The sequence below is a fragment of the Equus asinus genome, chromosome 8, assembly GCF_041296235.1.
Source record: "Equus asinus isolate D_3611 breed Donkey chromosome 8, EquAss-T2T_v2, whole genome shotgun sequence".
NCBI lineage: Eukaryota > Metazoa > Chordata > Mammalia > Perissodactyla > Equidae > Equus > Equus asinus.
The window spans coordinates 89,147,908-89,160,886 of NC_091797.1; the positions used below are offsets into that span (position 1 = coordinate 89,147,908).

Here is a 12,979-nt window from a genome sequence, read left to right on the forward strand (position 1 = left end):
GATTTGTAAATACTTGAAAGGAACTTGTTGCTACATTCGTATGCCGGTCACGTGATTCTCTGGGCCATTTTGCTGTAAGGCATGAATAAGTATAAAGTAAAACTTGTTTTTGAAGAGGCTCCTTATTGTCTAAGATATGCACATGGGGAATAATTGTAACGACGTGCTAAGAATGCAGAACTCGAGTGCAATTTCTTTTCTTTTTCTCTTGAATTAATAAAGCAAATTCGATATTGCTCAGGAAGACTCAAATTTGCTGCTCCCTCCAGTCTCTAATGTGCATTGTTATTAGATTCACTTAAAAACTATTTTCGTTGTGAGTCGTTATTCTTCTTCGCAGAGTTTTGGCCACCCCTGCCAGGGGCCGCACTATCCAAGCTTGAACGATTGATCCCTCTTGTATTCACATGGCTCAGTTAGGCATTAGGAAAATAACGTTCTATTCCTTTCCTGTCTCTTTCAAGGCAAAAGAATGTTTTCTGATCTGAGAGGCTTGTCTTCTGGTGTCGCTCACGAGCTCAGTGCTGCTATTCAAAAAGCTATTCAAAAGGGCTCAATTGAACGGTCCTCATATTTGGCCCACAGACAATTTCTGCAACACGCCAGTGGTGCAGACCTCCACTAGGGGCGCTCAAAGCTAGAGTTGGTGACTGAGGGCAGAAGAGGTGAATTCTGGCCTTAGGAACCTCCAGGTGCGTGTGATGCCAAAGGTCAGCAGAATGAAGCTGTCATCAGCCTGAAGGTGGACTTGCCACCATCTCTGCCCTTCCTCTTTCTGCTTACTACAATTGATTGCTACTTCTCAGAGAGAAATCATTGATGACACTTGATGTATGCAGTTAAAAAAAAAAAAAGGAAAAGTTGAAAAGAGGGCAGAAGAATGCTTCAAGAAAGGCATTGTTAGGATGCAGAGTCCAGCTGCTGTTTTTATACCAGTTTGTGGTTTTCTTCGTGGAGTCAAATCGCAAAACACCAAAGAGGTCATGGCAAGGCTGTTCTGGGGAGTTAGACTGAGCTGGGCACTGGAATTAGATTTCTAGGGTTCCAGAAAAGAAGTACTGTGGCTTTGGAATCAGAGCACCCTGGGCCCAGTTCCATGGTTGATGGATGTGTGGACTCCAGCAGGACTGTCTTCCCTGAGCCTCCATTTCGCCATCTGTGGAATGGTGTGGGGGGATTGATGGTCCTGGCCTGGAAGGATGGTTGCAGTAATTATATAACACTCACTCATAAAGCACCTGACACATAGTAGATGCTCAAGTGATGTTTACTCCCATTTCTTCCCTGCTTTCTGAAGAGCAAATTATCCCCATCAGTAGATGCCAAGAAAGCAAATCCCCGAAGATGGTGTGAAGCAGATGTTGGCATAAATATCCGGATAATTGAGGCCCAAGTAGAGGGGGCGAAGGTGGGGTAGTGAGCAGCCCCAGTTACCTAGATGTTGCCTGTGGAAGGTGAGAATTTATCATTGCCTCGTGCAGACTCCCCTCCTTTCCAAACATTCTCATGCTGTGTCTCTTTGAACCTCAGCATTACCATCAAGAAGCAGAGTTCCTGGTACCAGAGATATAGGATGGCAGGTTGATGGATGGAAAGAAGACATAAGGAGCTAGTCTTCTGGAAAAGATGGTTATTCATTCATTCATTCAACGTTTACTGAGCACTTGCTATGCATGCAGCAGGCTCCATGTTGGATGCTGGAGAGACAGAGTAATAAGATGAGGTCTCTGTCTCAGGAATGGCAGCCTAGCAAGAGATCTGCAGGCAACCCACCAGTCCATGCCGTGTGATGCCTGCCTTGGGAGGGGGCTATCAGAGCGCTATGGGATCCCACAGGTGGGTGTGTTTAATTCCTGCCAGAGGTAGCCGGTGAAGGCTTCCTTGCGCAGGTAGCATTTGAGCTGGCCCTAAAGGGATGTGACAGGTACCAGCGGGCAGAGGGAAGTTTTCCACAGTGGGGTGGTGAAGATCCTGAAGAAGGCTCCACTTTCAGAACACGTCACACGCCCATGGGATTGGAGAGAGCGAGTGGGAGGGGAAAGGAGGAGGCACACACGCTCACACGTGAAAAAGATCATGGGACCTGCCCTTCCTCCTTGGGCTCCCCTGGACTCCATGGGCTCAGCGGACGAGAGTGGGATGAAGGCCTGTGGGCCGCGGTGTCCGCTCTTGTCCACTAGAGGTTGTGATGACACCAAAGGAATCTTCTCCGAAGACAGCCAGGCCCAGCCACTAAGCAGACACAGCACAGCCTTGGGTAAACACTGAGCTGCTGGATTTGCATATTTGCATAATCCTCTGGTTACTGTGGTTCCTCAGAAGCAGCCCTTTGATGCTGGGGAAGGTAGGGGATGGGGAGAGAACAGGGCTGCTTCTGGGGAAAGACATAAGGATGATGAGTTGGGAGGAGGTCAGTGGACCCGCGTGACATAACTTTCTAGAACATGGCTGGGACTATGTCTTAATGAAAACAGCATTTATTGAGTGGTGATTTTGTTCCAAGCCTCGTGGTAAGTGGTTTATATAGATTTGTTCAGAGAATCCTCACCACGGCCCCATAAGATAGATGTAGTTATTATCCCTATTTTATGGCTTGGGGAAATTGAGGCACAGAGAGGTTAAGCAATGTGTTGAAAGTCACAAAGCCAAGAAGTGGTTGCAATCTGACATCAAACCCAGGCCTGAGCCAGAATCTTTTGACACCATGCCCCACTGCTGCCTTTTATATCCTGCATTCCCCAAGCCCATGTGCAGATCCCGCTGATACACGGGAGGGGCCAATAAATATTTGTCAGATGCATGTTGGATGCGTACCTTACGCCGCCACAGTTCCTGGCACATGGTAAGCCCTCAAGTAAAACTAGTCAAATCGAAGAGTCATAAAGTGAAACAGGTTACGATTTATGTGGAGACAATTAATTCATAATCACATCTAATGAGCACTTAACATACGTCAGCTGCTTCCGTGGGTTATTTTATTTAATCTCCCTAATTTCTCCCCATTTCACAGATGAGGAAAGCAAGTCTTAGCGAGGCTGTTGTCAGTTCAGGAAGCTTATGGTTGTCAGCGAGGAAATGGCAGAGGAAAGATTTGGATCCAGGTGGTCCCGCTGCTGAGCATGTGAGCTTGACTGTGGGCAGAGCGCCTTTCAGGCTGGATCCTGCTGTATTTCCAAATGAAATGTGTGTGAAAAGATGCCTTCCCCATCAGCACGCGGTCAGGCTGGGCGGGTCCAAACTCCAGCTCACCAAACCCCAGAGACTGACCGGACAGAGACCAAAATCAACCAGGATTTTCCCAAGCCCTTAGTAGCACTTAGAAAAATGAGCCTAGGAATTATTCTCCCCAGTCGAGGAAAAGAGAAGACTTCATGAAAGAGGATGAGAAATATGGCTGGTTTGTTGGTTGGCTTTGAAATTCTGCCTGTTTGTTTGTAATTTCTCATGTTCCCGGGCCACCTGACCACTCATGGAAAACTCGCAATGTAGAAAATTAGTTTCTGTAAGCCCCTAACTTCGGGGCCTAAGTAGGTGCAACCATCTCCTAGCTAAGAGCCTCAATTTTCCCATCTGTGAAATGGTTCACAATAATCACTACCACATACACAAAGCTGTCCTCATGGGGCTGAGATGAGACAAGAGGGGCAAGATGCTACCAGAAAATCAAGCTTCAGGTAGGGGGGTGCTGGCATGGAAGGCTGAAGACCCCAAACCCCCCCTCCTGTTTCTTCCTGGGCTTCTTATGAGAGAACAATGAAATAAGCACTGCTCTTTGCCATTTAGCCTGGGCCTCCTCTGTGCCAGAGGACTGTCCATGTGTTTATGCTACAGTCACTCACTTGATCCTCACCCAACCCTACTGGGTGATACCACTAACTAGACATTGCAGATGAGGAAGCCGAGTCTTAGAAAGGTGAAGTCATTTGCTCAAGGTGTCACGGACAGCGAGTGATGGCGTCAAGGTTCAAACCCAGGACTGTTTGGTTCCAAAGCCCAGACTTGTCCTAGATGCTAGATATACGTAGCAATGGCAAGATGGAGAGCTGATGCAAGCTCAGAGATCAAGGAGGTTTGCCTGGACTCCGGGAGGGGAGATGTTTTCTCCCCAAGTGGCAAATGCCAAGCGTCTCAAGTCAGCTTGCCAAGAAGGGCAACAGTCCATGCCCACCTGCTGTACCCATTCGGATGGCCTCTGGTGAAGCGTTCGCGTGTCTTCTTCATGCTGTTCCTCCAACCTGCACCATCACCCTCGGAGGTGGTGAAGCTGAAGGAGTTCAGAGAGGACTAGATTAAATTCCCAGCTGGCTGATTTTAGCAGCATGATCTGGAGCTATTTGCTTTAGTTTTCTGAACCTATTTTTAGCCTGATACATAAAATACGATCATGTCTCCTTTGCAAGATTGTTAAGAATAGTCAGTACATGTAGATATGTGTAGCCCATAGCAAGTACTCTGTAAAAATTTAAAGTTTACCTGGCGAACTTCTATTCATCCTTCAAAACTTAGTCCTTAATTGTCCTTTTCTGTGAGACCTTCCCTTGCCTGTCTACTCTCCATGCCAGTTATGAATGATCCTCCGGGCCCCCCGTCGTATTTTATCCCTCTTTTATGAGTAACTCACGCGCTCATAATGCAAAGTTACCAGCTTGTATGCCTCTCTCCCACTAGACAATTAATTAACTCTTTGAAACCCTCAACTGGATCTTACTCGCGCATCTCTCTTAGCCTGTATCTAACCTAGTGTAAGTGCTCAAGCCATTTGTAACGTTGTGTTAAATTACCTTTTGTCTTCATCTCAGTTGTGGGGAGGTACGGTCAGAGTCCTAAGAGCTGAATTTAATTCCTGACTCTTTCTCCTACATCTGTGTGGTCCTAGGCAGCTCTGTATGAACATCATCTGAAAAATAGGAATGATCGTGGGATCCTACCTCATGGGATTGCTCTGAGGAAAATCAGAGATAGTAGATGTGAAATCACTGAAGAATTCTACAACAAGGAAGAGGAGAAAGAAAGATTAGAAGATGAGGAAGGAGAGAAATACACTTTGTAAAAAAAACAAAAAGGAAAACACACCTTTGTGCAAACACAGAGCCACACGGCAGGCCTTTCAATGGGTCCACGCTGGGGCTGTCTTTCTTTCCGAAGGGAATATTGGCTGCAATTATTAACCCTGTGGCTTAGGTCATTTCAGAATAGAAACTTTCTAGACACAACACTGCTGGTTGTAGAATCTGTCTTCTCTTGGGTCCCTGGCAGCTGCAGAAACAGCAAATGCCCAGTTGAAAACGGGGAAAGTATAGCAAAGTGAGCGAAAACCCAGGCTTTATAGTTAGAACAGCCCGAGCTTAAATCTATTGCTTTCTGTTAGATGCATGACCTTGGGCAAGCCACTTTGTCACGGTGAGCTGGCCATGGGTCTTGCAGAGAGGGGATGGTCCAGGCTCGGCCCTCTTCCCAGGGGTCATGTGATGGAGGTGAGCTCAATACAGACACGCTCTGCAAAATAAGTTAGCAAGGTACCCTTCCTGGGGTCTGTAATATGAATCAGATCGTACCAGTTCTTCCGGCTTCCCACCTTTCTCAATCCTCTCCCTGATATTTTCACTTGGTTGAGGAAAGAGACCCAAAGACCGGAAAGGACTCACTTCCTCGAGCTCCCACTGCTAGCGAGTGGCAGAGCCAGGACTCAAACCTGACTCCTGACTTCAGACTCCCATTCCAGAGTAACTTTCTCCCTCTTTTAAGAACAGTGTAATCCCTGCTCTCCTCAAGTGCGTGTTCTGAGACCCAAGGAGATGTGGCAATGAAAGCCTTAAGGGCATCTGTCTCCATTAAGCCAATGGCATCCATTACCCGAATTGGGTTTTTATATTATGAGGCCATGGCGGAGGGAGAGCATAAAAGAAGCTTTGGTAGAAGCTGTAATCAAGCCATAGTCCCCTTCCATGCTGACTTGCCACCTGAATCTTCCAGGCACCAGTGGACCAGCTTGCACCTGGGAATGGTGCCATGCAAACAGATGGCTCGAGTCAAGCAAGCAAGAGTAAACCATGGAGGCTCAGGGAGGCACAGGTCCCAGGCCAGGTGCCCTTCTTGTGCTTCCTTGCTTTCACCATGGGTCATAGGGAGCGGCTGATTGAGAAACTCAGCAGGGCTACGGGGTGTGGAGAGCCAGGAAAGGATCATGTGGGCATAGATGATGTGGTCAGGGCCAGCCCTGGGCAAGTAGCTGAACACCAGGGACTAGAGGTTAGAGTAAGATGGGTGGATACTGTGTAATAGATTGGGTCTGGAGCTTGGGACAAGCCTTAGAGGGAAAAGAGGTGAGTATGAGCCGCTGGATGACAGTTTCCTTGTCTGGTCTCCCCCATTCTCAGTTTGAGGGTAGGCATATGCCAAAGCTTAGCATCATAAATCACTGAGATCAGGATGCCAAAGTGGAGTATTAGCCCAGGAACAAGAGCCTGGCTGGTCAAGGCAATGTAGCATAATAAAGAGCACAGACTCTGGAGTCAGAGAGGTATCAGTTCCAACCTAACTGTATGATCTTAGACAAGTCACTTAACTCTGAGATGATGGGGGTGGGGGTTGTGACAGTGATGGCAATGATTTGTTGTTTTTGTGTTGTCGTTACCCTGAGCTGATTCTCAAATTCTCAGATCAGTGCTGGCTTCCAAGAGAGGAACCATTATGTCTTTTGGCTGCACAGAACAAAGACTCACTCCGGATAGCTCGAGAATAAGAAGGCTTACTCGAAGAATACCCCAAATATTGGGCCAAGTTTGTTCCAGGGACTGGCTACTCTCTCCATTTCTCTCCCATGGCATCTGCTTCTTTCTGTGCATCTATCGCTTCTGGCTCCCTCTCTATTGCCTGCCTCCTTCTGCTCGCTCATCACAGATGTCCTCCTCCACCTCCTCTTACACATGGGCCATTATGGCTTCTCCAGCTCAAACGCTGCATGCACACTCATATGGTAGCCACTAGTCACAAGTGGCTATTTAATCTTAAATTTGAATTAGTTAACATTAAATTAGAATTAGACGCTAGCCATATTTCAAGTACTCGATAGCCATGGTTGGCTAGTGGCTGCCATAATGGATGGCACGGAGAGAGTACATTTCCATCTTGACAGAAAGTTCTGTTGGACAATACTGCAATAGATCATAGCAGTCCAGACATACTTCCTAACACTCAGCCTCTTCATGTTTGCTGGTTCAGATTCCTAAGAGGAATACAGCCTGTCCTGCTGGGGTAATAGGTTGGCTGTTCCTGGTTAGTCTAATCATCTGGCTGGTGTGGTAAGCATGCACGGGGCTTAATCCAGGGCCACTTGGGTCTCTACTTTGGGTTGAGTAATCAGCGCTAAGAATACTTCATACACTTGCTCTGCTGGCCTCAATAGGTGCTTTTTCAACACTTCTAATTGCTAGGATGTGGCTCTGGACCTCTTTTGCCAGTACGTCCACATTCATCAAGCTGTGGCCTCACTTATAGACACATCCAAGAGAGTTAGGAAGATCACAGCGTGTTGTCACTGTCTGCCGACTCGTCTCCCTCCCTCTGGACAGTGAGATCCTTGGGGTCAGGGGTTGACTCTTCTTAGCTCTCTATTCTCAGCTGTTTTGTTGAATGGATGAGCGGATGAATGAATGAATGAAATGTATTCTTCGGCCATGAATGACCGCAATTTTGGGGGCATAGAGCACAAAAGCATTTGTGGAAAATGTGCAATTTTCACACCTTTTGGGTAAACTTGACTTAGGGAAAAATAATTTAGGGTAGGAGTTTACGAGAGGGCTCCTCATAAACTGGTGTAATTAGGCATTTCAAGGTGTCTATTCTCTTTGAAAATCAGTCTGGCGTGGAAAGTGAAGAGAAGCTTCAAGATGGGGTCCCAGGAGCCCCCTCCCTCCTTATGAAAGGTTCATCTGGAATGACAACGATGCATTCAGGAGCAATGATGGACGTCAGCAGGAAAACGGGATGCACTTTTTCAAACATGTGGTGCTATGCGTGGTTTTAGTAACAAGGCCATCATATAACATTGTGATTTCTCCAAAGCTTTAATATCAAGGAAACTGGAGGAGGCATCTAAGAGACTGTACTCAGAGTGAACTTTCTGAGAGTGGTGGACCCCACACCGGGTTTGGACTGAGACAGGACTGCATGTGGATCCCACCTTAGCTATTTGCATGTTGTGTGATGCCGCAGGAAGTGATCCAATCAACTCAAGCCTCAGTTTCCATCTGCAAAATGAGAACATAATGCTTCCTCGCTCTCCCTCCACAGGGTGGATGGTGAGAATGCAATGCATACGGCCATCCCCCTGCACAACTCCAGGAGGAGCTATTCATACTGCAGTGAATGTGAATGGTCCCCCTTGAAGTTAAGCAGTGCACAACCTATGCAACCGTATGTGGCAGCCCTGGATATGGAAGTGCCCTACTGAACTGTAAAGTGATTAGCAAAGGGGGAGGGACAGACCTCTTCCAACTGACCTCTTATTCCCTAAAGACTCCTGATCAGGCCTCCACCTCCATGGCCCCCTTTAAAACAGGTTTCCCAAATTGTCGAGCTAATTTGAGACCAACCACCCCTTGGAAATCAATGCAAAATATGTGGAATCAGCCCTAGTTTTCCAGGGCTTCAGGAAGTGAAATTTGCCTAATTTATGGCATAAATAAAAAATGATGTGCTGGGGCTAATTTGCATACTTTTATTTCAATTGGGGTTAAAAACAACATTTTGTTGTTTTTAAAGAAAGCCCCAGACCTCTCTTGTTATTCCAAATGTGAAAGCTTAGGCAAAGTTACAGAAGCTGTCTAGGCCTCAATTTCCCCAACTGTGAAATGAGAATCGTAAATGGACCCACATCATAGTATTCTGATGAAGAGTCATGAGTTAGCACTGCAAAACTCATAGAATAGTGGTTGGTACATAGTAGAAGGTCAATAATTATAGAAACATATATAATGTCTGATAACATATATCACATCATCATCATCATCATTCATTAAACATGTACCTAGTCCTGAGCTGATGTCACAGAAAAGCCAAAAGGATGTGCTCTCCCTGTGTACACACCCGGAGGTATCTCACACCCAGGACCTAGACTCACGCTAGAACAGAGCAGGTGCCCAGCTAGGGGCTGCAAGAACAAATGGGCTATAATCATCATTGATCACTTCCCCAAGGACGCAAGTGTTTGAAAGCCTTTCTTCCCTCCTAGACAATGAGGTCCTCCAAGGCAGGGAATATGTCACACTGGTCTCTCCATCGCCACCTCTCAACAGTACATCTCCCAGAGAACAGAAGCTCAGTAAATGCAGAATTGTTGAATGAGTGAATGCTGACGTGGAATCATTCTTCATTAGCGTGCAGGAAGGGCTTATTGTCCGCATGCGTGCTGGTGCCCGGTTGTCTTCTTCACAGACTAAGAGCTCCTCATGTCCGTGTCAGCAAAATTAAGTTCAGGGCATGGCACATCAGGCAGGCAGCAGGTGCTCCTTGGGCGTATGACAGTGGCCAAGAGCTCAGAATTTAGGGTCGCAGAGGCCTGAGTCTGAATTCCAGCTTTACCACTTCCTAGCTGCCTAACTTTGGGCAAGTTATTTGTGCTTTATGGGAAAAGTATGGGATGGGAAAATAACTGCACCTTTTTCATCTAGTTGATAAGAGATGCAAATAAGGAATTTTCCATCAAGAGCTTAGCACAGTGCCTGACACAAATTAGGTACCCAATATAGATGTCACTATGAATAAATGAATACATGACCTTTCGCAAGAGTCTTGACAGAGGAAGAAGGACTTATGTGTATGATAACCAGCTGCAACAGAATTCACAATTGCTTGAACCCCACAGATCAAACATTCTGTGGGAATTCAGAGAGGAGCATCGCTGTACAGCAAGTACGTCTAAACTCTGCTTCTCAGTTTAAGGCGTTTTATTATCTTGTTTCATACAATTGAGGTTCTAAGTAGAAGGCAGGGGTCTGGGTGGGTGGACCCGTTCTTCACTGGCTGGTGTTTTAGGACCAAGTTTTATCTCAGGTCAAACCCCAGACAAGGAAGCATGTGGGCCTGGCCTGTTCCCCCATGAGCCCTCTTGCCTGCCGTTACGGGCTTCCGGAGGGCGACGTCTGGGGCTTATCTGTCTCTCTCTGCACTATGCCCCTTCTCTGTTCCCAGAGAAAGTAGACCCCTGAACAGGCTGAGGAGGAAGCAGGCTCCTGTCTGTCTTTAGAGTGCCTTCTTTGGCTTCATTTACAGAATCTCGCTTAACCATTCCCAGAACCTTCCAAGGCGACTGTGATAGCCGTTAGATTACAGATAAGGAAGCTGGGGCTCGGATGGCTAAACAAGGGTGGGTTAGGATTCACTCATTCCATCAAGACCTATTTTCTCTTCCTTCAAGACCTTCAACGCTGTACCAGGCATCTGGTAGGTGCTAGAGATACAGAGATGCATAAAACATACATTGCCCTCAGAGAACTTAGCATCTAACCATTCTTCAAACTCAGGGCTGCCTCAGAAACGCAAGTCCTTCCTTCTCTCCTCTCCCCATCTCGTGTTGCCCTGATGACTTCCAGGCAGGGAGCAGTTCCTTCCAAGAGACCAGGGCTGGGAGCAGTGAATTCCCAGGGCCACTGCTTATGGTCTTGATGGGTGTCTACATAAAGCAAATTGGTTTGGTCTCACCCACCCTCATTTCTAGGATAAAAAAGGTCTTAGTTGATGCTGTTTAATGGGCCAAATAAATATGTCACTTTAAGAGAACCCTCAATAACCATCCCAGACTTCCTAGGGACAGACGAGAGAACTCAGCAGGGTCCTGAGAGCGATGTTACTGACTTCACTCATGACAACCGTATGTTGGCGCTTTGGTCTCTTGTGCTTGTGGGAAAATATACCCGGAGCAGAACTGCAGAGAACTACAGATGTAGCTGGGTGTGTATTTATATAATACATAAACATACATAAACATACATACAGCATAAACTTGGGCCATCAGTTAATGAGATTTGGCCAAAAACAAATTAATTCTTTTTGGGCCTGGGGAAATTATATTCTAAGTAGTAATAAAAATAGTCATTTAGAAGATGGCCCTGTGGCCGAGTGGTTAAGTTCCCGCGCTTCATGTCAGTGGCCCGGGGTTTCGCTGGTTCTGATCCTGGGCGCAAACATGGCACCACTCACCAGGCCATGCTAAGGTGGCGTCCCACACAGCACAGCCAGAGGCACTCACAACTAGAATATACAACTATGTACTGTGGGGCTTTGGGGAGAAGAAAAAAAAAAGAAGATTGGCAAGAGTTGTTAGCTCAGGTGCCAATTTAAAAAAAAAAAATAGTCATTTACTTGTGCATAGCATGTGGCAGAGGATACCTACTATTGTGTTAGATTGTCACAGACAACTTTGAGGAGCTAGTAATATGGAAAATTAGTCCTGTTTATCAGAGGAGGAAACTGAGGGTCAGAGAGGCTCCATGATGGAACAGTCCTTGGCCTTGGTTTTTCCTGACATTGACGTGTTTGAAGAGTGCTAGCCCATGATTTTGTAGAAGGACCCTCAATTCGGGTATATAAGCTTTGAATTCTTACAAAATGGCACCGTGCTGTCCATACTGGTCTGTAAATTGCTTTTTTCCTTCTTGGAGCTCTTTTCTGTGATTGGAAAAAGGCCCAGAATTCCCCCGAGTCAGGCTCTCTTCACCAGCTCCCTCCCTCCCCACTCTCCAATACCCTGGACCCTGTTCTGGGATCCCTCCCCTGGCGCCTCTCTCCTTCCCTCTCCCTTGTCTGTGCGTCCTGGCCCCAGGCTGGCACCCCTGCTGTGGTAAGGAGGATGCACTATTCTTAGTTTTGGTTTATGCATCTGGCTTTCCCACAGGCTGCTGTGGGAAATTCACTGATTCAACCACACATGGCAAATGCTTAATGAGTATCTGCTGCTCTGGCTCTGCTCCAGGAACAGGAACGAAACCCGACAGTGCCAGCCCTCGAGGAACTTACACTCTCTGTGATCTTTCATTCATTCACCGATTCAGCACATTCATTCATTCATTCATTCAACAAATATTCATTAATGGTTCTTGTGCTGGGCGGTATCCTTTGCATCACACTGATATTTGCATAATGGGGTGGAAATGATGCCCCACCCTCGCAATGAGAGGGAAAAGGTTGGGTTTGTTCATCTGTGATAGTAAACCAGATAGAGTTTCTGAAGAACTGCCCTGCTGACATTCTCATGGGCACTGTGTACTCGAAGGGTTAAAAAGAGAGTGGGGGGATTCTAAGAGCATCTCTAACCCCAAAGAGCGTGAGATGAGCGGGGATCCCTCATGCTGCCTGTGGGGGCTCAGCCGGATCCAGGCACCTCCATCAGACCTAATGTAGCTCCTTGGCGTGGACTAGCAGAAAGACCACCCAACCAGGAGTCAGAGATCTGCATTCTGGAGCTGACACAGCTGCTGAAGAGGTGCTGTGTGACCTCGGGCCCATCTCTGACCCTCTCTGGGCCTCAGTTTCTCCATCTCGCAATTAGTGGCCTGGGCTGAATCAGTAGTTTCTAACATGGACCGTGAGTTAAAGACACAGATGCTCAGGTTACACTTCCACTTGCTGCCTAGGAAGCAAGCTCACTGCCTCTGGAGATTTCCAATGCCTCGATAAACTGTGCCTGGATTATCTGACCCTAAACCATGAGCTTTTATGACTCCTTTGTTCATGATAATTATGCTTACCATTTATACGCCAGGTGCATGCTGAGTTCTTTGCTCACATTCTCTCATTTAAGCCGCATAATGGTCCAGCGGGGTAGAGACTCAGTCCCACTTTACAGCAGTAACCACTGAGACTTGGAGCCATTCAGAGACTTGCACAAGGTCACACAGCTCTGGTGAGGCCCAGAGCCGGGAGCTATGTCCGCATCTGAGTGACTTTAAAAGAATTCTCTGCCTCTCTGTGGTATGGGTGC

General features: G+C 46.9%; 1 protein-coding gene across 5 annotated transcripts in view; it reads left to right on the plus strand.

Annotated features, from left to right (window-relative positions):
• SEZ6L (seizure related 6 homolog like) overlaps nt 1-12,979 on the plus strand; it is a 185,020-nt gene that overhangs the window by 2,496 nt on the left and 169,545 nt on the right. The window lies entirely within an intron of this gene.